A 12,744-nucleotide genomic window follows, 5' to 3' on the forward strand; every position below is an offset into this window, starting at 1 on the left:
CTTGTCAAGCATGACTCCACTTGCTCTGAAGCAGAGTAACCTGCAAAATTATCTGTCTGCCTATCTATGTATGTATGTATCTATGTATGTATGTATGTATGTATGTATGTATGTATGTATCTATCTATCTATCTATCTATCTATCTATCTATCTATCTATCTATCTTTGCGACAGGGAGTTTTAAGACAGGGCTTCTCCATGTAGCCCTGGCTGGCCTGGAACTCTCTTTTTAGACCAGGCTGGCCTCAAACTCACAGAGATCCACCTGCCTCTGCCTCTAGTGCTGGGAATACAGGTGTGGTACTACCTACGGGTATAATGGGTCATTTTAACAACCTGCTGCCTGCAACATCATACACTTTTGTGCTGTGCTCGGTGGCATCCTGTGGGTATTTGGAGCTCTTCATTAGTTTTCATTTCTTTTCCTCCTTGGCCTTTGGGTTACACGATTGTCATTGATTTCTCTTTACATTCACTAATTGTTTTCATTTTCGAGTTCAAAATCTTTGAACTACTTAAAAAGGAAACAAACAAAAAACAATGAATAAATGAATATTAAAACAAAAACAAAAACAAAAAACAAAACAAGAAACCAAGAACTTAAAATTTGTAGCCCTGAATGGGCTGGAATTAAGTATATAGGTCAGGCTGACAGTCTCAAGACCTCAAGAGATCTTCCTGCCTCCACCTCCCAAGCACTGAGATTAAAGGCATGCACCACCACACCTGGCTTGATTTACTTTTTGAACTACATTGATTTAAACTACTGGTTTTACTCATGTCAGTGAATTTTTCATTTCAAAGTTTCAACTCCAGCCCCTTTGTATGGTTCTTTTTTATATTTTCTATTTTATTGAACTTCTTTACTTGGTGGGACATTTCACTCATGTTTATTAAGGCTGCTTTAAAGTCTTTTTCTTCTCAGTACAACCTCTGACAACTGTTTCTGTCACCTGATTTCTCACAATAGATACATCACAGTCTCTTCATGCCTTGAAGATGACAAACCAGACCAGTGCCAGGGGGCAGCAACTGCTGCAAAGCCCTGGTGGAGCTGTGGGAGTCAAGTTCAAGAGTCCAGCTTCGAGGTAAAAGACTGAACCTTGTCCTCAGAGGTTCAGCAAATGGGTCAGGTCAGGATGGGCAAGAAGGTGGACTGGAAAGCAGTAATGTGCACTGTCTCAGTAATGAGGACCAAGCTGAGTTGGGGAGTCCTTGGTCCCTGGTGCACACAGCAGGTGTGAAATGGTGAGTTGGTGTCCAGCCATGCCAACACTGTGTTAGGTGTCCATCACAGTTAGGGGTCCAAATGAGAGAGTTATTGCCTTTTCTTGTACTGGTGTTTTGGGAGCCTGATGTGATTTTAATATGCCATGTGCTCCTATAGTCTCAATTCACCCAATAAATGTATACAGTGGCTCCCTTCCTATTCCAAGGGATAAGTCATTGGTCAGTCTGTGATGGGTGCTGCCTGTCATCCAGTGAAGTTTATGATCCACCCAGGGGACTGCAGGTTATTCTGCTCAGAATAGAGTCTCCTTGGGCAGCGCACAATCAGAAAAGACATTAGAAACATTAGAGTAGGATGGAGCTTGCTCTCCACACAAAGTACCCGGGTGGCAGAAGTCTGAAGGACTATTCCTTAAGTGGGAAGTGGCACATGCCTGCAATCCCCCTACCTCAGGAAAAAAATTGACTTCTTCAAAGGGGGCATGAGCTTGGTTGAAATTATGGCCCCTAAAGCCTTTTGTTTTGTTTTGAGATCTCTGGTAACCCAGGCTAGCCTTGAACTCCTGATCTCCTGCTCCCTCCTACCAAGTGCTAGAGTTATCTGCATTCACCTCAGCCAAGCCTCCAAGGTAGACAAACCTAATGGTATATACTGTTATTGAAACTGCCAAACCTTGTAGATTTCTTGCTATTCAGGACATTCTGACGGCTGTGGCAAGACACATGGTTATCTGTTTCTGGCCTGGTGCCAACACACCACACTTTCAGAGGATCTTCCTTCTCTAATCTCCTGGAAACAAGGGGCCAATAGTTTAACTTGCACTTTGTTGCTATTGTGGTTGAGACATCACCAGGCTGGCCTCCAACTCATCACCATACAGCTACAGAGCACCCTAAATCTCTGATCTTCTTGCTTCTTTCTGCCTCCCCAAATGCTGGGACTACAGATGCTTTCAGGCATGCCCCTATTTACCATAAATAACTATGGAAATCACAGTAAACACTTGCATATAAATGGAATAAGACCTCTTTGTATTTAATCAGAAGTATCTTTAATCTCAGCACTTGGAGAGAGTGGGAAGAGGAATGATAAATCCTAGCTCAGCCAGATCTTGTGTCTCAAGAACCAGTCTGGTTCCATTTTATTCTTGGGAGCCATTTTGGGTCTGTAGCTTTGTTAAATTTCTGCTTACTATAAAATTTGAATTTCTGTTTCTTAGAGTTGAGCTGCACCCATCCCATAACCATGAAATGTTCTGTAACAAATGCTCCAGGAAGATTTCCTTAACTGCTTTGTAAAATCCTGTCTGTTTGTTCTTTAACTATGCTTGCTGGCAAAACCTTCCATCCTATGTTTTGTACTGTAAAAGGAGCCTGAGGAACTGGTTCAGTGTTGGTCTTATAAACCACACTAAAGGGGAAGACAGTCGACAGTTTGGGTCTGATGTGCACACAAATAAAGCTTGCTTTAATTTGGCCATAATTTGGATCAGTGGTATTTCTCCTCATGTCTGGGGGATTAACAGTATCCATCCTATAAATGTCTCTTTTATTTCCTCTGATGAAGGGATGAGATGAGAGCCATACCCAAGCTGTGTGAATATATCTCTGTTCTAACTATCCCTAGAACTAGGCCTGGAAGCTTCTAGCCTCTGCATAATCCAATCTTCTATACTGACTGATTCAATCTGCCTTCTCTCGGCTTCTGCCTGAATTGCTCTGGTTGGCCTCATACTAACTTGGCCATCTGTTCTAACCTTCCACCTTTTCTGGAGAAAGAGTGTTCACAAAATATGATACCAATGATGAACCATAAGAATAACAATACCAAATTTCTGATAGTACTCAGCTCTCTGTTGGTACAGAATTAACAATAGAATATACAGGGACACAGCCGGGAGGTGGTGGCACATGCCTTTAATCCCAGCACTTGGGAGGCAGAGGCAGGCGGATTTCTGAGTTCAAGGCCAGCCTGGTCTACAGAGTGAGTTCCAGAACAGCCAGGGCTATACAGAGAAACCCTTTCTCGAAAAACCAAAGGGGGAAAAAAAGAGAATACACAGAGACACAGTGTACCTCAACATCTCCCCTCCCAAAAGCAATGAAAAGGTGAAGGAGATAGTTCAGTCAAGTCTGAAGTTTGAACCAAGAACATCCTTTCTTCAAAAAGTCAAGCATGGTGGTACACACTTCACAGTCAGGTGCCTGAGGCTCACTTGTCCTGCTCCAGGTTTGTGTGGATGCCCCTGGTGCTGTTTGTATTTTTGTCAGAGACCATCCCAGGAGAAAGCAAGCCCTTCACAATCTCCCATCCTGACAAGCCAAATGGCCTGGTGCTAGGAGCTGGTTATCATTCCCTCCTCCCTGTTCCCTTCCTGGCACCTGAGGCTGTAAAAGCTGAATTATAGTCCCCTCTTCCCTATCTCTTCCTGAACTCCCATGCCATCCAAGGGCATGAGTTACACCTGAGCCCGGCCTGATATCCCAAGGCTGTTAAGAAGGATCTATGTTCCAGAGATAAGATGCAGAGTGCCCGCCACCTGGAGCCTGACTTCAGCCCTCATGTCAGCAGATGCCCACCTCTTTGTTCTTTGTTAAATTCCCCCTCGACCCCTCCCTATTCCCTGCGATGTATGCTTTAAAACAAGGCATCTCAGCATAATAAACGGAGACTTTGATAGACACCCTTCTTGGTTTTTGCTTCTCCTTCCCTTCCTCCCATTTTCTTCGAGGTTTGCAGTCCCCCTCGCACCCACGAATAACTGAATCCCGCGGGTCGGGATAAGTGGTGCCCTACGTGATGGCGAGATTCGGAGCATATTTCCTTCCAGTGGAGGTTCCAGAGAAGTTCGTCACAACCCCAAGAATTTAAAAGTAGTGAAGGACTGCTTCCACTGCTCACAGAAGAAAGAGAAGTCCTTGGTGAGTTAATTCATCTCCACTCCAGGAAATAGGATATAAGCTATCTAAAGAGGCAGCCTTTATTAAAGGCTTAAAGATAGCTCTCAGGGAAAGAGGAGTTAGTTAAATAGAAAGATTTGATAAACTTTTTTATTTTCATAGACCAGGTATGTCCATGGTTTATTATAGATGGAGTAAAGATACACTGTAAAAATGGCAAAAGGTAGGTAGAGATTTAAATGATAAACTAGCTAATGAGGGTCCCGATGTGGTCCCTGTAACCGTCTTTTCTTATTGAGGAGTAACTATCAGAAGCAGCCACTGTGCCTCCTCTCCCTTCTCTGGCAGAATTCCCAGAAGAAGGAGATAAAGAATTAGAGTCTGAACATGAGAGAGAAAAAATAAATTTCAGAAAAGCAGTTATCCCCTGTTTGGGACCTTTTAGCAAAAAAGAGGGAAAATGAAAATAAGCTATTTCAGAGCTCTCCTGGGGACAGAAGGAAAATGGGAGACGTCCTGCTTCCTCTCTGGCTCCTATGGAGATATTCTTAGTTCTGGTTAGGATGTCTGGGTCCCTTTGAGACATCAAGTTCTATTCCCTGTCTGTCTATTGTCTGTTTTTGGTGCACCAAATTGTCCATATGTCTGTCTATTTATGTTTGCTTTTGTTTTGTTGTTTGAATGACTGGTGTTCTGAGTTTCATGTTGAAAAATATAAATGGTTAAAACTTTATCTGCTGGCTGTCCATCCTTTGATTTAGTTTAACTTGTTTAAAAAGCAGTCTCAATTTGCACAGCAGAAACAGATAACTGTGGCTGGGAGTCAAGTATATCTGGAAGAGCCCTGCTGACAGCCGATTGCAAACGGGGCTCTTAAAGGGGCAGGCAGCCTTTTGCTTGTAACAGAAAGTTAGCTTAAAATTAGGAAATCAGGGTTGGAGTCATTCTAAACAATATGAACCCAGGAAAACAGGTCTTTAAAGATACTTCAAAATAGGGATAATCTTTGGTCCAGGACTCTGGCAGAATGTTCAGATTGAGAAAAGTTTGCATTTGGGTTGACGCTGAGCTCGAAGGGAAGCAGCCTGAGCGAGGCTTGTGTGGCACTTCTTTTGTCTCACAAACGGTGACTAGGGAAACCTGGGACTTCAGAGCTCCCTCCCTTCCTTTTAGCTAAAAGAGCCTTGTTGCAGACCTAGCCAGATGTTGTTCTAAATAAATTTTAAATTCAAAGTTTATAAAAGGTCAATCAGGCTGTGGAATTTATCAGGGCATTGCAATTTGACTTGCCTATTTTATATAAAGTTATAGTGTACAGAGTTTGCTTATATGTATAAGTGTCTGTTCCTTATTCCAAACAGCCATTAATTTGGTTATTACAGAATATTGATGTTTGATTTATTGCATACCATCATTTTAAATAAAATTGATAATCATTATCCTAAGATAAGTTAAAAATTGTTTTTATACATGCTTCTATATGTTCTATAAATTCATTCATGCATGCATGCATCCCATTTACTGTGTTTAAAAACAGCCCTTCTATGGGAGAAAAGTATATGTGAATTGGATCACACACTTATTCTTTTGAGTTCCCTCCTGTTTCAGCACAGATAATTACATTGTGTGCTGTAGATGGAGTTTTAAAATGTTGAACAATCAAAAAGAAGAATACACAAGGACACAATGTACCTCAACATCTCCCCTCCCAAAAGCAATGAAAAGGTGAAGGAGATAGCTCAGTCAAGTCTGAAGTTTAAACCAAAAACGTCCTTCCTTCAAAAAGTCAAGCATGGTGGTACATACTTCACAGTCAGGTGCCTGAGGCTCACTTGTCCTGCTCCAGGTTTGTGTGGATGGATATATGTTGATGCTAATTATGTTTCCCCAAGAGGGGCTGCCTGGGACAAGGAGTGGATCGCATACTCAGGTGACTTCTTGTGAACCTTTCCCTAATGGATAAAGATTTCAAGGAAGTGGGCGAGAAGGCAGAACTTCTGGGTCAGAAAAAGGGACAGTGGAAGAGGAGAGTTGGCTGTTGGATGGGAGATGATGAGGCCAAAATGTAGGCTCCTGGTTCAGTTGGCAGATCCATTGGCATCTGCCACCTGAGGATTTAACTTAGAATGGCTTACAAATTAGGATGCTAGTTGCTGGGCCCAATGATTGGGCTGCCTGTTGATTCTAAACTAAGTTTGTGTGGTGTTTTCCTTCACTGGGTGACTCAACTGAGTTTCAGAGAGAAAGGTACAGCAGCAAAGCATGGGTTTGCAAGAAGTGCACCCCCAAAAGGCTGTGAGAATTTGGAGCATGGGGCTGGCGTAGTAGCAACCTTCCAGTGGGAACTTAGAGAGCTGGGTGGAGAGATTTCAGAGTTCCGGATCAGAGAGTCTCCATGAAATGAGAACTGGCCAGCCTGCCCGCCAGTGAGTGCCTTGCTGACATACCGTGGACTGCTTTTTAATATTTCATGCTACACAGGTTAGAAAAAGACCTTGTCTCAAAAGAATAGTTGCTTTAGTTACTTTTCAATTGCTATGAAGAGATTCCTTGCCACAACTTCTAGAAGAATTTATTGGGGCTTAAAGTTTCAAAGGGTGAGTCCATAACCATCATGGCAGCTACCGTGGCAGGAAGCAGGCAGGCGTGGAACTAGTGCAATGGCTGAGAACTTACATCTGCTTCACAGACACTAGCTAGAGAGAGCATGATGTGGGCTTTTGAAGCCTCAAAGCCCTGTGCCTAAAACCCTCAGAGACACACCTTCTCCAACAAGGCCACTCCTTCCCAAACAGTTCCACTAGCTGAAACCAAGTATTCAAATATATGAGCCTATAAGAACGATTCTCATTCAAACCACCACAACAGCAGGTGATTCATGAGGAGCAAAACTTGATGAAAAAAAAGAGATAATGTATCTAAAGAAGGAATTTTTTTTTTTAAAGAAGGGATATTTTTAAGTGAGGATCACAGACTTTACAAAAATTAAAGAAAACATCATTTGGTAGGTATGATAGCTTCCAACCCATAACCACAGTTCACAGGGGGTAGGCAGACAGGCAGATCTCTATGAGTTCAAAGCCAGCCTGATCTACATAGTGATGGGCCAGGCTAGCCAGGGCTACATAGTGAGATCTGTCTCAGATAAATCAAAAGAGAAACATCAGACATAACTGAGCCTTGTTATTCTTGGAGTCCAGGTTTATAAACTATTCCACCAGCTTAGATATGTTGATAACCCTAAACAACACTTGCAGAGCACATTTTGGTCTTAAGCTACTTGGTGAGTTCTTGGGCCTCTGTGGCTCTGTGCAGAACGGTGAAGCCTTGGGCCACCCAAACATTCAACCTTCATCTGACTTTAGTTCTTATCCTATAAACATGTTTCCCCTTCTGTTGCAGTAAATCTCCAACCCAAATAAGCCCAGGCAATGAAAACACAACTCAATATGAATATATGTTGTGCGCCTCGATTGGGCAGATCTACCACTATACCATCATCTTACCCATATAAGAGGCTCCTTAGAACTTGTGGCTTCTCCAGGCCAGGTGCTTCTGCTCTGTTTTCCCTCCTCCTCCTCCTCCTCCTCCTCCTCCTCCTCCTCCTCCTCCTCCTCCTCCTCCTCCTCCTTCTCTTCCTCCTCCTCCTCTTCCTCCTCCTCTTCCTCCTCCTTCTCCTCCATTGTCCTCTCTCCCTCTCTCTCTTTCTCTCCCAAAACCTTCAGCTCCATCTTCCCCTCTTTCTCCACCCAATCACTGGCTCTAGCCTTTATTTTATACATTAACGTGGGAAGCAGGTTTATAGGAAATCGCCTGAGTGCTGACTCATTCCTTGTTCGAAGCCACTCACAGGAAAACGGAATTAACATTAAATATAATTAGCCCAGGGCTATCTGCAGCACCCTTCCGATATTAGTTATTGTTTTCATGATTTGTGTTGGTGGTTTTGATGTTTCCTAAACATAATCATGAATTTCTCACTATTATTCTTGGCTTAAGACTGTACTGGGCAGGAGAGATGGCTTACCAGGGAAAGGTTTGCTGCCAAGACTGATAACCAGGGTTTAATCCCTGAGACCCATGTAGTGGAAAGAACCAGTTCCCACAAGACACTCTTTGTCCTCCACACATGCAGTGACAGGTGCATGCCTCTCCCCCAGTAAATAAATAAATAAATAAATAAATAAATAATGTGAAGCAAAGGTTGCTGCTTCTAAGGCAGTTCTTGCCTATAATCCTGATACTTGAGTGGATTAGGAAGGCCAGGAGTCACTCTTGGATGCATAGCAAGTCCAAGCCAATGGGGGGGCTGTGTAAGATCCTGTCTTAAAACAACCAAAAAGCTGGACAGTGGTGGCTCATGCCTTTAATCCCAGCACTTGGGAGGCAGGGGCAGGTGGATTTCTGAGTTTGAGGCCAGCCTGGTCTACAGAGTGAGTTCCAGGACAGCCAGAGCTACACAGAGAAACTCTGTCTGGGAAAAAAAAAAACAAAAAACAAAAACAAAACAAACAAACAAAACCAAAGCAGGGAATGAGAAAGGGAATGTGTAAGAAAGGGAATGTGTTCACTAGACAAACCACAATGAAGGTGCTATAAGCTATCATTATGATTTGCCTTTAAACAGAAGCACACACAAATAAGGTGAGGAATTGTTTTCGAGATAAAAATGTGACCAAAGGCTTGCAGGAACCTCATCTCATTTCTTCTCAGAGGAACGATCCAGTACTTGCTAATACAGTCTTAGCAGCAACTGTTGTATTTATTTTATGGAGATGTGCTACCACATGTAGCTTTATGGTTGTAAGACCCCAACTTAATGTGTTTCTTAGACCCCTAAAGGAAGCCCAGCATGGAGTTATTTGTTCTTTCTGACCCACCCAGGTGCCTGACCCATCGTGTAAGGGACCAAGAAAGTTTACTCAACTTTCCCAGTCTTTGTGATCTAATCCTCCCCTCACTTTCCATGAGAGATGAGCTGTAATTCACCATCCCCATTTTTACGATAGTTACTCAACTTCCTCAGTCTTTGTGATCTATCCTTCCCTCACTTTATGGTTCATTCTTTAAAAACCCTCAACTGCAACTGCTGGGGATCGATATCCTCTGCCCCTGTGCTGAGCTCGGTCTCAGCATGCTGATTCCTGATTAAACCTCATGCAATATTGCATCAAGAACAGTTTCTCTCGAGTTATTGGGGCGTCAGCTCATCCAAGGACTTGAGTGAGGGTCTCCCCAAAACAGGGGTCTTTCAGGGACCGCAGCCCAGGGCTTCAGGCAAATGAAAAATGTTCTGCCTGTCCTTTCCCAGGCCCTTGGTTTTGTTCAGTGAGACAAAGTCTCACTCTTCCCCAGGTTGGCAACACAGTGATTGTGGCAATTGTTTTGCTTAGGCTTCCCACCTGCTGGGTCACTAACAGCCACACCTGGTTTAACAGACTTTACAAGTAACGATTTGCAGTAGTTTCTTTTGTTCTGGACCCTGTCTGCACGTGGGTGCAAGCAAGCATGTGTGTGTGTGTGTTTGTGTGTGTGTGTGTGTGTGTGTGTGTGTGCGCGCGCGCGTGTGTGTTTCACATGTGTTTGCCCTTGTGTGTGGAGACCAGAACTCAACTCAGCATCATTCTTCAGATGTATTTTCTTTACTGAGACTGGTGTCTTTGACTGGCCTGAAGCTAGCTAGCCAGCAAGTCCATGGCTTTACCTGCCCCTCAAGCACTGGTATTACACATTACAGCTCTTTTTAAACAGTAGCTCTAGGAATGAAACACAGGCTCTTGTGGTTGTAAGGCAAGCAGCACTTTACCAACTCAGCTACCTGCCCGGTCCCTCCACTTGTTTTTTGTTTTGTTTTTGTTTGTTTTATGTGCATTGGTATTCTGCCTTTATGTGTCTGTGTGAGAGTGTCAAAACCCCTGGAACTGGAGTAACAGATAGTTGTGAGCTGCCATGTGGGTGCTGGGAACTGAATCTGGGTCCTCTGGAAGAGCAGCCAGTGTGCTTAACCTTAGAGCCATCTCTCCAGCCCCACCTCCATTTGTTTTAAAGACCCTGGCTGGCCTGTACTTATTATGTACATAAGGCTAGCTTCAAATTTGCTGCCCTCTTTCCACCTCTGCCTCTTGACTACTACGATTACAGGTATACACCACCATACCTAGCATTTCCTTTCAGTTAAAGTCTATCCTCCTGTGTTTGTTTTGAAACGTAGTCTCTTGTAACTTACGCTTCCCTGCCTCTGCCTCCCAAGTGCTGGGCTTACAAGTGTGCACTTGGGCAGAGAGTTCCTTTTCCTGCACGTTCTCATCAGCAGGTTAACACCACATCAGACAGAGTCTCATTGTCCTTTGACATACATTTCCTTACATTGAATTAATACACTGTTAGAATTTTTATATGAAATGTTTCTCCAAGATTCATGTTTTGAACACTTTATCCTCAGCAAGGACCATGTGGGTTCTGGAAATTTTGGGAGGTGAAGCCTCATTAGAGGAAAGACTCACTGGAAGGAAGCAGGTCCCGGGTACCTTCTTTTTGCCTTTTCTCTGTTTCCTGGTACCCAGATGTGACCTTCTCTCCTTCACCAGGCTGTCTATATTAGGCAGGGTTCTCCTGAAAACCAGAACAGATGGATTGTATGTAAACTATAAAGGGATTTAATTAGAATGGATTACAACCCACAGGGCTGTATAGTCCAACATCATCCACGCACACGCTGTAGAGGCTGGGAAGCCAGTAGCTGTTCAGTCCGCAAAGCTCGGGGCCTCCACAGTCTCAGTCTGGCTGTGGAGGCCAGGAGGGGTCTTGGAGAATCATGTGTCCTCTCTCAGTTCCTGGTGGAAAGCTGAAGAAATTGCACTCTGCTGTCAAGGAAGGATTCACGAACTCACCAGCCACCAGCAAAGGCAGGATGAGCAACAGGCTTTTTCTTGGGACTTCTTTTTATGTCCATCAGAAGGTGCTGCCAACTCTGTGGGAGGGTCTTTCTTCACCCTTCATATAAGCTTCTGAGAATGCCCTCACAGACCTGCCCACAGGCACGCCTCTTGGTTGATTCTGAGTCCTGCCAAGCTGACAATCAGGACTAGCTATCACACTCTTGATTAGCTCCTACTTCTGAACCTATGAGACAAAATTAGTATTTCCTTTTTCTCCCAGGTATCCTATCAAAGCAGTGAGAAATGTTATTAACGTACCTGCTGCATCTCACAAATATGTAGCCGGCCAGGTGTGGTGGTCCACACCTACCAGCCCAGAACGTGGGAGGCAGAGGATTGCTGGGTTGCAGAGTGTATTAGTCAGGGTTCTCTAGAGTCACAGAACTTATGGATAGTCTCTAAATAGTAAAGGAATTTATTGATGACTTACAGTCGGCAGCCGAATTCCCAACAATTGTTCAGTCGCAGCTGTGAATGGAAGTCCAAGGATCTAGCAGTTACTCAGTCTCACGCAGCAAGCAGGCAAAGGAGCAAGAGCAAGAGCTAGACTCCCTTCTTCCAATGTCCTTATATTGTCTCCAGCAAAAGGTGTAGCCCAGATTAAAGGTGTGTTCCACCACACCTTTAATCCCAGATGAAAGGCATAGCCCAGATTAAAGGTGTGTTCCTTAACTCGGAGATTCAATCTTCTGGAATCCATAGCCACTATGGCTCAAGATCTTCAAACCAAGATCCAGATAAGGATCTCCAAGCCTCCAGATAAGGGTCACTGGTGAGCCTTCCAATTCCGGATTGTAGTTCATTCCAAATATTGTCAAGTTGACAACCAGGAATAGCCACTACAATCCACCCCTTGTCAACTTGACACAAATAATATCTCATGTTCACATGAAACAATAACAAGGTTGTAAATACGCCTAACATGATATAACTATCCCTCGTACAATCGCAAACGCATTAGTAAATTTACAATGGGCATTCATATTACTTTATAATCCTCGTTTCTGCAACTGGTTACGTGGCCTTAATTGGTATTTATAACTACCTTCCTCTACTACCCATTCTGTATTTCCTTCACCTTCAGCCAGCACCTCAGCAGGTCTTGGCTCTTTTCCTGGAGGATTAACCCATACCTTCATTCCTGATGGGTCTGCGTCCTTTGTCATCCTGCTTGGATTAGGCTGTTGTAGTTTCCCATTGACTTTAATCACAGGACATGGTAGTACTAAGAGACGCCCTAAGGGATCTCCTGCACTCCAGACATAATCTTGCTTACCACCATTGTGAAGAGGTAATCCAATTTCCCCATGGTAATCTGGATCTATCACCCCTCCTAACACTGTTATTCCTTTTTTAGCCTGTTGGTTTAAGGGCATTAGAAGCCCAAAATGACCAGGGGGAAGTCTGAGCTTCCAGTTCAATGAAATGTTTGTTGTAGCTCCTGGTAGGAGCACTCCCCTCTCTGGAGCCAAAACTTCTAAGCCAGCAGAACCTAGAGTTATGGGGACAGGAAGCAAAAATTTTCCTAGAGGGTCACTAGGAGTGATAGTAAGTGGAACTATTCCGTTTTCCACCCCTTGATTCCTGGACCCATGAATCCTGGCTATGGGTGAAACTGTACCATATATCGAGCGCTGATTCAAAGCATATACTGCCTTCTGAAGAACTCTGCCC

This window comes from Mus musculus, chromosome 9, assembly GCF_000001635.26.
Source record: "Mus musculus strain C57BL/6J chromosome 9, GRCm38.p6 C57BL/6J".
In the NCBI taxonomy this organism is placed as follows: domain Eukaryota; kingdom Metazoa; phylum Chordata; class Mammalia; order Rodentia; family Muridae; genus Mus; species Mus musculus.